Source organism: Pseudophryne corroboree, chromosome 4 (assembly GCF_028390025.1).
Source record: "Pseudophryne corroboree isolate aPseCor3 chromosome 4, aPseCor3.hap2, whole genome shotgun sequence".
Lineage (NCBI taxonomy): Eukaryota > Metazoa > Chordata > Amphibia > Anura > Myobatrachidae > Pseudophryne > Pseudophryne corroboree.
In genome coordinates, this window is record NC_086447.1 from 620,445,618 (window position 1) to 620,458,856 (window position 13,239).

The window sequence follows — 13,239 nt, forward strand, 5'->3', positions numbered from 1 at the left end:
GAGACCCGGCGCCTGAGTATCATCATTCTGCTGTCAGAAACTGTGATCTCCAGAGCTCCCCTGTTCCTGCTAAATCATGTGTTCTCAAGCATCTCCTTGTTTCCAAGCATCACCGTGCCTCCAAGCGTCCGAGTGCCTCCACGCACCTCTGTGCCTCCCAGCATTACTGTGCCTCCAAGCGTCCGAGTGCCTCCACGCACCTCCGTGCCTCCCAGCATTACTGTGCCTCCAAGCACCAAAGCACCTCCACGCACCTCCGTGCCTCCAAGCGCCTCCACGCACCTCCGTGCCTCCAAGCACCCATGCACCTCCACGCACCTCCATGCCTCCAAGCGCCTCCACGCACCTCCGTGCCTCCTAGCACCTCAGTGCCTCCAAGTGCCTCTGCGCCTTCAAGCACTTCTGTACCTCTAAACACCTCAGTGTATCCAAGCACCTCAGTGCCTCCAAGCACTTCCGCGCCTTCAAGCACTTCTGTACCTCTAAACACCTCAGTGCCTCCAATCATCTCAGTGTCTCCAAACACCTCAGTGTCTCCTAGCACCCAGAGCACTTTAGCGCAGTTTGTGCCTCCAGCATCGGATATTCTTCACTGATTTATCAACGCCTTTCAAGCTTTGTCTTTCAGGAGACCTTCAGCGTCCACACGTGCCTCTTGTTTGCCGATCTAATCCTGCATGAGGAAAACTTACATTCGACCATCCCTGCTGCGGCCCAGTTGCGGTTCCTCTTCCCAGACACCGGAAGAAACCCAGAGTTCACAACACTCTCAACTCAGGTCAGTGATACCCTTTACATATCTAAAGATATTAATAATGTCTCCTCTTTTCAAGGGAATACATATTTAACCTATTAAGCCTTTCCTCATACTCCAGTGTCTCTAACCCTTTAATCAATTTAGTAGCGCACCTTTGAACTCTTTCGAGCTCCCTGATATATTTTTTATAATATGGTGGCCAAAATTTAACACAATATTCCAGATGCGGATGTACCAATGATTTATACAGAGGCAGGATTACATCTTCGTCCCTTGTCTCAATAGCCCATTTAATGCATGCAAGGACTTTTCTTGCCTTCTTTGCTGCATTTTGACATTGTGCACTGTTATTAAGCCTATTATCTATGAGCACGCGCAAATCTTTTTCCACTACTGCTACTCCTATATTATTAAGTGTGTAGGACGCAAGTTTGTTTTTAATCCCAAAGTGCATAACTTTGCATTTTTCAATATTGAATCTCATTCCCCATTTAGAAGCCCAGGTTTCAAGTTGAAGTAAGTCATTCTGTAGAGACTCCACATTGATTTCTGAATTAATTACCTTACACAGTTTAGTAGCATCTGCAAAGATTGACACTGTGCTTCCCAGGCCTATTCCTAGATCATTAATAAATATATTGAACAGTAGTGGGCCAATTACGGACCCTTGTGGTATTCCGCTGACTACTGGTGCCCAGCTGGAGAACATCCCATTAACCACTACTCATTGTACCCTGTTATCCAACAAATTTCCTATCCATGTACAAAAAGTATTTCCTAGTCCAAGTTCCCTTAATTTGATGATCAGTCTCCTGAGGCACTGTATTGAAGGCTTTTGCAAAATCTAAAAAGACCACATCCACTGCTTTGCCCTGGTCGAGCTTATCGCTCGCTTCCTCATAGAAGCTAATTAGGTTAGTTTGACACAATCTGTCCTTCACAAACCCATACTGACTATTGCTAATAAACTTAGAATTCCACAGATAATCCTCTATGCTATCCCTCAAAATTCCTTCCAATATTTTCCCAACTATAGAGGTTATACTAACTGGTCTATAGTTCCCAGGTTGATTTTTAGACCACTTTTTAAATAATGGCACTACCTCAGCTATATGCCAATGCCTCGGTACTATACCTGATCTAATCGAACTATAGAAAATCAAGTATAAGGGTTTTGTTAGCTGAGCCCTAAGATCCATAATAACCCACGGGTGAAAACCATCTGGGACCGGTGATTTATTAATCTTTATGTTGCTTAGTCTCTCCAGGACTACTTCCTCACTTAAAAAAGCATCTAGCTGAGAGTCATTACCTTCACTGTCGTTATGCACTACTATCACCTTCTGATCCTCCCTGGTGAATACTGATAAAAAAATTGTTGAATTTATCCTTTTTTTTTATTTTGTCATCATTTATCAAGGATCCCAGTTCGTATTTTAATGGACCTACATTCTCTTTTTTTAACCTTTTACCGTTTATGTTTTTATAAAACTTTGTAGTATTGGCTTTACTCTCTATAGCGATTTGCTTTTCGTTTACAATTTTAGCTGCTCTTGTTGGCCCTCATTCCGAGATGATCGCTCGCTGGCTACTTTTAGCAGCCATGCAAACGCATTGTCGCCGCCCACCGGGGGAGTGTATTTTCACTTTGCAGAAGTGCGAACACTTGTGCAGCAGAGCGCCTGCAAAATAATTTTGTGCAAAACAAGACCAGCCCTGTATTTACTATTCGTGTGCATTGATTCTAATGACGGAGGGACGGCTTTTGACGTCACACACCCGCCCAGCGTTCGCCCAGCCACGCCTGCATTTTATCCCGACACGCCTGCGTTTTTCTAAGCACTTCCTGAAAACGGTCGGTTGCCACCCAGAAATGCCCACTTCATGTCAATCTTCCTGTGTTCGGCCGTGCGACTGAAAGCTTCGCTAGAACCTGTGCAAAACCACGATGCTCTTTGTACCCGTATGTCGCGCGTGCACTTTGCGGTGCATGCGCATGCGCAGATTAGCCTTTTTTTACGGATTGCTATGCAGCAAACAACGGCAGCTAGCAATCAACTCTGAATGACCCCCATTACCTTTTTGCATCTTTTATTGCATTCCTCATTAAGCCACATTGGTTTGTGTTTAGTACTCCTGCGTTTATTGCCCATGGGGATGAATTTGTGAATATTGCTATCGAGCAACCCTTTTAAAGAATCCCACATTTCCGAAGTGTCCTTACCCTGATACAAAACTTCCCAGTCAATGTTGTTTAGTGCCTGCCTCAGCATATTGAAGTTAGCTTTTCTAAGGTTTAATGTTTTTATCGATCCCTTCTAGCTATGTTTCTTGAAACTAATGTCGACTGTGTTCATAAAGTGATCACTGTTTCCCAAGGTCTCCCCAACTGTAATGTTAGATATAATGTCCACATTATTGGTAATAACTAGGTCCAGAATATTATGGTTCCGGTATGAATGGTCGACCATGTTATGGTCGACAGTCACTAGGTCAACCACTATTGGTCGACACTGGCATGGTCAACATGGACAAATGGTCGACACATGGAAATGGTCGACACATGAAAGGTCGACGTATGAAAAGGTCGACGTGTTTTTTTTTTTTTTTTTTTTTGTGTCGTTTTTTGCGTAAAGTGACCGGGAACCCCAATTAGTGCACCGCGTCCCCTCGCATGGCTCGCTTCTCGCCATGCTTTGGGCAAGGTGCCTCGCTCTGCTAACGCTGCGCTCGGCACAGATTACCATTCTCAATCTTAGTCCACGTGGATCATAAAGTATGGAAAAGTTCCACAAAATAAATTTTTGTTAAAAAAACTCATGTCGACCTTTTCATGTGTCGACCATTTTCATGTGTCGACCATATGTCCAGGTCAACCATGTCAATGTCGACCAATAGTGGTCGACCAAATGACCGTCGACCATAACATGGTCGACCATCCAAACGGATACCGAATATTATTACCTCTGGTTGGGTCATCAACTAATTTTTTACAAGTACTGATCCTTTAATGTGTTTAGAAATCTGCTGCTCCTAGCTTTTACACACGAATTGTAACTCCAATTTATATCAGGATAGTTGAAATCCCCTATCACTAGGATGTCCCCCATTCCTGCAGCTTTTTCAATTTGCTGTAAGAGTTTGTTCCTCGTCATGTACGCTAATATCCGGTTGTTTGTAACACGTGCCAATGACTAGTTTTTTTTTATTCAATGCCCCCGCTGTGATCACAAACCATAGTGATTCTACGTTATCTCCAGTCCCCTCGTAAAAAACATCTACTATGTTTGGTTTTAGAGATGGTTTTACATAGAGACATACCCTTCCTCCCCTTTTGGTAGACCTATCCCTCCTGAGAAGTGAATATCCCTCCAAATTTGTAACCCAGTCGTGGGAGTCGTCCCACCATGTTTCCGTAATACCTATAAAATCATATTGATTTTTTATACAAGCCATCCCAATTCCCCCATTTTACCTGATAGGCTTCTTGCATTCGCAAGCATACATTTTAGCTTAAAATTTCCCCTGCCCGCTTGTTTTAATGGTATATTATCCTTATTTACAAGTGCATTTCTAGAATTACTCTTACCGACTGTTATTCTCCTCCCTCCCTTGGCACCCCATCATACTTAATACTGCCTTCTTTACTACTACTACTATACGACCTATTAGGTCTTTCTAAACCCCCCCCAATGAAGGTATTTTCCCTTTTGCAAGGGACATCATTTTCTATATACCGTACTGTAGAACCATAATTGTCATAAGTTAATAATTTAGGGATACCATGGGCAATACCTTTGTCGGTAATTTCTGTGTCAATACCCCTGCAAATACCCTTGCTGGCTGATCTTTCCCTCCCCATCTTTGCCACCCCCAATTTGTTCACTACCCCCATCCTTACTGTTCTCACTGTTTGACCCGTAGCTTCTAGCTAAACCCTCCCCCCAGGCTCCTAGTTTAAAACCTCCTTTAACCATCTAACCATCCTGCCCCACAGCACCGCAGCCCCCTCCTAATTCAGGTGCAATCCATTGTGACAAAAAATATGGTGCCTGACTGAGAAGTCTGCCCAGTGTAACAAGAACACAAACCCCTCCTTCCTACACCAGTCTCTAAGCCACACATTTACTTTCCTAATCTCTCTCTGTATCCCTGGACTAGTGCGTGGCACTGGTAATATTTCAGAGAATATTACCCTAGATGTCCTTGCCTAAAGTTTCTTGCCTAATACCCTATAGTCTTTCTTAAGGACATCCCACCTACCACTAACTTTGTCATTGGTGCTGACTTGCACCAAGACCGGCGGGTCTTTAACAGCCCCTCACAACAATCTGTCTACCCAGTCCGCGATATGCCGTACCCAAGCACCCAGGAGACAACAGACCGTACAGCGATCACGGTCCTGGTAGCAGATTTCCCTGTATTCCTGATAAAAGAATCCCCTACCACCACAATCTGAGTAGGTACTTCACTATCTTTTTTCCCATCAGTACCGGAAGGACCGCTCCTCCGGTTGCTGGAGGGAACAGTCTCCTCCGGCTCCATCATTTCCTCACTGCCATCCCCAGAATCCTCGCTCAGTCTGGTGAATTAATTGGGTTTGGCAGATCGGAGATGTCCTGTCTCCCCCACCCCTCTTCTTCCTTGCAACTGTGACCCAGCTGTCTACCTGGTCATCCTCGTCTACCAGTGTTCCCCCCTGCAACTCCTCCACCGTTCTATTTAAACTTTGCTCGACATTGTGAATACTCCTCAGTCAAGTAACGGTCCACTCTAGATCAGTCACCTGGGCTTCTTGGGCAGCTGTTCGCTCACATCTCACACAGATGTACCCATGCTCGGACTGTTGTTCCAGGTGTGATGCATCATGCACGATACGCATTGAGTGAGATCCTCAATCGCGGCTACCCCCATTTTTGCTATGTGCTAACTCCCTGTTACCTTTGAAAAAATGAAAATAGAAAAAAAGGGACAATATATATATATAAAGGGAACAATGCATTACAGTCACATAAACAGTAATATAATTAAGCTTATACTTATCTTCCCTTGTGCGCCCGCTGATTCTTTTCTCTTATGCAGCAGCAGTCCCTGGCCCCATACAGCAGACACCTCTAGCAGCAGCAGCAGCAATGTCAGCTGTCAGCAGTCAGGCTGTGGCGGCAGCAGCTCTAGGCCTGGTCGCAGCAGTGTCACCCTGCAGCACTTGTCTGGGGGTGTCAGGACCTCCTGCCGCAGCACCTGCTCACAGGTCCCTGCTTTCCCTGTGTTGGCTCTGCCCAGCTGCCCGTGGCACCTTGTCTCCTACTCCCAAAGTTCACAGCTTCACCTCCTGCCACAAAAATAGACAAATAAAAACCCAAAACACATTTTAAAAAAAAATACAGAAAATTCCAGTATTTAGTTTTTTTCAACAGGCACTCCAATTCATAGGTTCACATTATGTTAATTAATGGAAATGCTCCGTACAATGTTGTACATAATTCCTGGTATGTACACCTATATATATTTGAAAGTGATTTTCAACGACTGACACACCTTCCACTAAAAATCAGCATTGGTTTTTCAGAGTTTTATTTTCCCATGGATCAACATTTGAACTAGAAATAGTCTTCACTATAAGAGTTGGATACCACACCTTAGGTATGCATATAATAGATTTGATTATTTCATATATACAGGTATATCCCTTTTTTATATATATTTATATTATTTTAGTTTTTTTCATATAATAGGCAGTTTACAAAAACGCCGACATATGGTTGTCAACACTCCTAAGAGACTATAACTAATAGTTCCCGAGGTGACTCTATAAGGAATTATGTCATATTAGTTTTAAGGTATGTTATTTCCCAAATTAATAGAAATTAAGAGGTAGTAAAACTGCTTAAAATTGGTCCACATTGGATTTCCTTTTCTTTCCCATTAGGTAGTTTGTAAAAAACACCAATTTTAGCAGAATACACTCCTTAGAGGGATCAGCATTTAAATTCCAATTAGGAGCCTCGATATAAGAGCTCCATCCACTAAGCCTTGTTATAGGAGATTCTGATCAATTCTACACTTGAGGTATGTCTAGTTACTATTAAGAGGGGGTAAAAGCATTCAAAACTGGTCCACATTGGATTTCCCTTTCCTTTTCATTAGGTAGTTTGCAAAAAACACCAATTTTAACAGAATACACTTTCAAGTAGGATTATCATTCAAGCTCCAATTAGGAGTCCCAATATAAGAGTTCCATCCACTAAGTCTCGATATAGGAGATTCTGATCAACTTCACACCTGAGGTATGTTTAGCTACCATCTATATTATTAATAGAAAACATCTTAGTAGCTCTATCAAAAAATACACTTAAGAATGGGCTTTTATATTTATCTATTTTTTTAGGTCATGACCCTCTGTATATAAACTCATCAAGAGCAAATTAGTTCTTTTTTTCATATTTGGTAGGTATTTATTGCATACCACATATATACAATTTTCCTCAATTTACATTAGTAGCTTTTTTCAAATAGAACATCATTTCCTTTTTCCCCAAGCAAGCCACCCCTGATGAAGTCGATAAGGCGAAACTCGTTGGGTTTGTCAGTCAGAAAATTGCAACCTAATTTGTGAAGATACTCCCTTTCGAGCTCGCACCTTGTAAAAGGTGAGGGAGTATCTAAAGTCCATCTAACAAACGTGTTGGTTGTGTATTTTTTGATTGTACTTATTGACACAATTTTAATTTTGAACTGTAAAAAAATGTATATGTTCAAATGTATGTTATTAAAACAACTTTTTACTAATTGTCCTGTTGGCCTCTTGTTTGGGTGACTATTTGGTGAGGGGTGTCTGTTACAGGTCCCCAGAGTTAAACATCCTCCAGTCTACTACATTCCTACGAACATCAGAAGAATTGTGTAATTATGTTTCACTTTAGCGCACTTGGGAATTTTGTGTTTTTCCTTGTGTGCTTTTGAGGTCTCCCAACAAAGATCTCTCCTGTTGTGCTGCTCCCAGGTTGGCGCGAGATAAAGATACTATTGTGTTTATATATATATATATATATATATATATATAAATATATATATATATATATCCTATTATCTGTGCCAGAAACTGTGAAGCAGCACCCTTTAGGTAGTCACCTGCTAGTAAGGACTAAAGAATAGATAAATGTAGTAAAAAATACCTTAGGTGCGCTGTTAAATGTAGTAAGGAGAATATATCCTATAAGGATTATACCCTTATGATGAATACACTAATATTTTTTAAACCATTAATGTATTAAAACATTATTAAAATATTTGAAAAGGTTTTTTATTCATATTTTATGAACAGAGGAATACAATATTTTCACATAACATGTGATACAGCACATCGAATACAATTAAATACATAATTATAACATAACACCTGCCTGTTTATGAGGTTACAATGTTAATTTGTGTCCACCTAACCCTTCTGGGTGTGAGCTCATAGGGTGGATTGCCTCACAGGGCTCGCAGGTTATTATGTAGATGACCCAATGCATTTAATCCTTTTAGTAGACTTCTTCAGGGCTGTAATTCTTAAAAAATAAAACATACATACATATATAAAAAAATTCATGTAGATAACGGTATTCCATCATATACATAATTGCCATCATAATGGTATGTCTACCATATATAAATCATAGGAGGATGAGACCAATACACATAAAATATAAATATAACATATACAATTAATGAGAGGATGTTTAACAAATATTATCAACAATTATTATCCACACATATATCCAGAAGTATATCGTATTTGTATATTACGTGATATGTTGGAATGTTTTACATTGTTCCCAAGCATCATTACGGTAATCTCATTCCATACATACCAGTATTCAAATTGATAGTGAATTTATTCACGTTAGTGTAGACAAATGAATATTCTTCTGATGCCCAGCAAAAGTTCTTTACAATAATTTAGGTACCTAACATAGAAGTGTTGTCAGTTTCTAATTTTTAACAATTTAAAATTATTAACTGGATGACATTTCTCTCTAAAAATTATAATTAAATCCATACATACCATATATACCCTCTTATAGACGTGTTAAATGGACACTTCATATACTTTTTATTCAATAGGCATCAGTTGGGTAAACTCAATAGAGAGGAACCTGATTAAATGATTTTAGATTAATTAGGATCCTTCTGTGGTGTTAAATCATGTAACACACACACACACACACACACAAATATATATGGGTGGTATTCAGCTGACTGACAGTCACATGACCTCCTCCACCAGCCAGACGGGTCACTATCCCGACGGTCGGCATGCCAACCAACAGGGACTATTTCCACTCGTGGGTGTCCACGACACCCATAGAGTGGGAATAGAACCCGTGGCGTCCGCAGGTCGCCACCGAGCCCGCAGCGTGGCGAGCGCAGCGAGCCCCCAAGGGGCTTGCTGCACTCGCCCCTCCCCGCCGGGATCCCGGCATCGGTATGCTGCCGGTATCCCGGCGTCGGCAAGCTGACCTGCGGTCAGGAGACCGCCGGTCAGCAGTACTACACCTATATATATATATATATATATATATATATATATATAGTCCAAATAAGAGGCCGGCACCTCCATTTAAATGCAAAAAGACTTTTATAAGTGATAAAAAGTAGTACAAAAGCACATATGAACAAAGTGCAGCAGAGGCATGTTGATGGGTATCAGACGTATGCACATGGGGTACCTGACAGCTATACCAAACAGCTACAGCAGCAGCACAACAGCAGCAATGAGATATAAATGGCACACCTCTGCAAGCTGGAAAGTCAACAGCCGTTTCGGTGCTCGTGTGGCACCTTCATCCTGGACAACCAGCATATGTCTCAGGTGTGCCATTTAAACCCTGATGATGAAGCAAACAAAACTCACCTGCGGTGGGGCCACCCACCGTTCAAACACCTCCAGCCACAAGGGAGCCGCCAGGACAGGAAGCGGCGCAGTATCTGCGTTCCCCTCCGAGACAATCTCGGCGGCCACCAGCAGCGTCCGGCGGCGGAAGTGATGCAAAAGCTCACTTCCGCCTGGACCCGGCATGACACCGTGGGAGGCATCCGACGGTAGTCATGGCAACCAGCGCGGCACAATATAAATATTTAGAGCCCTTAAAGTACCCTAGACAAAGGCACAGACAGCACTAGAATAAGTGCACAGCTGTGTCATATCTACAGGACTGGGCACCTGAATACTAATAATACCACATATAGAATACAAAAAAAATAGCGCACATGGTACATAAAAACATAAAGACAAATACTAATAAAGACACTTCCTCGAATATGGAGCATGCGGGAAAAAAAGAGTTAACAAAAATACATTCTAGGTGGAGAATTCAGAAAAAGGAATAATTTACAAAAAACAACCAAAAGAAAAATCTTCATTAAGTCCCTCTGGTGAGACAGAACCTAAACGGGCTATCCACTGTTGCTGTAACAGCAACTTGTTACGGTAACCACCGCACCTCAATGGGGAAATGAAATCCATCAGCATGCATTTAAAGTCTTGAATTGTATGACCTTTTGACTAGAGATGAGCGGATTCGGTTTTACTCGGTTTTACTCGGTTCTCAAAACGGCATCTTATTGGCTATCCAAAACACGTGACATCCGTGAGCCAATAAGATTCGGTTTTGAGAACCGAGTAAAACCGAGTAAAACCGAATCCGCTCATCTCTACTTTTGACACATAATGTCATGCCACCGGTGGGGTACTTGAATCAAGTTTTGTATATGCCTTTTTGATAGAAGAACGATGCATACCAATCCTCTCTTTTAGGGATCAGATTGTCTTACCTACATACAGTAGGTTACAGGGGCATCTTATCATGTAGACCACATATCGACTATCACAATCCAGGTGGTGACGTATTTGATATTTCTTATTTTTCTGGTCCAGAAATGAATCGCCCAGGATCAAAAATTTACAGTTGGTACACCCATGGCATCTGAATACCCACAATTTTGGTTGTAACCACGCTTTTTATTTAATTGGACCTATATCTGATGCAGCTACAATGTCTTTGATATTGCTGCTTCTCAGTGGTTTCTCTCGACAAATTTCACCCAAGGTGACTTCAGATTGTATGATGTGCCAATGCTTGAGGATCGTATCATGTATATGACGAGAGGCTGTTGAATATGTGGTGGTGAAAATCACATGTTCAGGTTTAATCACCTTGTCCTTTTTACTCAAAGTATCCTCTCGTATTTTCATGCATTTCTCAATGGCTTCATCAATCTCATTTTGCATATACCCCCTTTGTAGAAAACGGATCCCCATTTTGTTGAGCACTTGTGGTAATTCATCCAGATTAGACGTAACTCTCACAACTAGTAACAGTTGCGAGAAAGGAAGTCCATGTTTTAGCGGAGCCGGATGAAAGCTATCAGCCCGTAAAAGTGTATTTTTGTCGGTTATCTTTTTGAATACCTAGTAGACAGTTTACTGCCATCCTTCTGTACACAAACATCAAGATAGTTAACTGTAGTAAAACTAAATGATAATGTGAAACAGATTTTGGTATCCAGACTATTCTGAGAGACTATGAACCTAGTCAAGAGTTCTTCGCCACCAGTCCACACCATGAAGAGGTCATCAATATAACGAACGTAAAAAAATATAAATTCAGAAAAAAACAGATTAGCCATGATATGCTGCAACTCATAAAGATGCATAAACAAATTAGCATATGATGGGGCCATATTCGACCCCATCGCAGTACCGCAAAGCTGCATATAATATGAATTCTCAAACAAAAAATAATTTTTACGCAAAACAAGCCGACAGTTGGCTGGTTCCTGATACGAAACCCCCTGGGGATTAGTTTTTCTTTATAATATTGCAACAGTGTTAAACCATGTATATGTAATTCAACCCTCCTTTTCTTTAACTTCACTAAGTCAGAGAATATTTCGGAGGGACTATCCACATCAAAAGCAAGAGACGTCTTATCCTGGAACAAAATCTTTGAAATGTCCTTGTCAGCAAAACGTTTGATTTGTGTAAGTTCATCAGAAATGGTTTTGGACATATCCATACCCATTTGTTGCTCCAATTCTCAGAAAAGATAAGTTTAAACAAATAGAAAAACATGTAAACTCCACACAATTTAAAACCACTTTTCCATAAAAGCAGTGCAGGTGCTGGTTGATATAATATTGTTACAACAGGTATCTCTAAACCAACCGCACACACTATAGGTCCAATCTCGGAGTGCCAGTCACATAATGAGTTGCAATATAGTCCAAATAAGAGGCCAGCACCTCCATTTAAATGCAAAAAAACTTTTATAAGTGATAAAAAGTAGTACAAAAGCACATATGAACAAAGTGCAGCAGAGGCATGTTGATGGGTATCAGACGTATGCACATGGGGTACCTGACAGCTATACCAAACAGCTACAGCAGCAGCACAACAGCAATGAGATATAAATGGCACACCTCTGCAAGCTGGTAAGTCAACAGCCGTTTCGGTGCTCGTGTGGCACCTTCATCCTGGACAACCAGCACACACACACACACACACACACACACACACACACACACACACTGTGACACACACATACTGTATATATATATATGTATATATAGTTTAAAAGACATATTATTAGTATCATTATTAATCATATATAACTCAATAATTGATGTCTAAATATATAATTTGTATCCAATGGTATAATAAATGTCTAATTTATCTTATAGATTATTTTTATTTAATGGTGTAGTAGACCTCTAATTGGCCTTGCACATTATTTTATCCTTTAATTTATATAGATAGGGGCAATGAACTAAACAGAGTATGTTTTTAGCTCATACTTACATTTTCATTTCATATACTTGTACAAACTATATGCAATGTAACAATTTTGACTTTTACTATATATTATGTTGCAGGTAGGGGCAATATGCAAACCGGAACATATTTGTAATTCATATATACATTTTATACAATATTATCATGCAACCTGCATATCACGTATATACCATTACTATACATAAATCCTATAGCAAGTAATTATCACAAGGAATTAGTTTTGATTTACTCACTTGTGTAGATCAAAGTGTGTATTTCCTACCTCTGTTCAGCAGCATGTATAGAGAGTCACACCTGACTGTTAATTTATACCTACTTAGTAATACATCGCTTCCTGTTTTTGCAATGCTTAAAACAGGGATATATATATGTAACTCATATAGATAGTTAAAAAATTATCCCAGTAATAGATTTCAAGTGGATGTGTTTAGTAGGTATAACTCTATAGCTCTATTTTTAAAGACTATTTATATTTAATTATTAATTCACCCATAATGCATAGCACTATTTTGGTACAGGTTGAGTCTCCCTTATCCAAAATGCTCGGGACCAGAGGTATTTTGGATATGGGATTTTTCCGTATTTTGGAATAACTGCATATCATAATGAGATATCATGGTGATGGGACCTAAATCTAAGCACA

General features: G+C 40.5%; 1 long non-coding RNA gene across 3 annotated transcripts in view; it reads right to left on the bottom strand.

Annotated features, from left to right (window-relative positions):
• Positions 1 to 9,769, bottom strand: part of LOC134911648 (uncharacterized) — a 60,358-nt gene extending 50,589 nt beyond the window's left edge. For all 3 annotated transcript variants that reach the window (XR_010176739.1, XR_010176740.1, XR_010176741.1), the window contains exons 1-4: positions 9,657 to 9,769; positions 8,161 to 8,310; positions 5,797 to 6,089; positions 5,544 to 5,698 (exon numbers count right to left, since the gene is read on the bottom strand). This is a non-coding gene — a long non-coding RNA (uncharacterized LOC134911648). The remainder of the gene's footprint in view (positions 1 to 5,543; positions 5,699 to 5,796; positions 6,090 to 8,160; positions 8,311 to 9,656) is intronic.
• Positions 9,770 to 13,239: the final 3,470 nt, after the last annotated feature.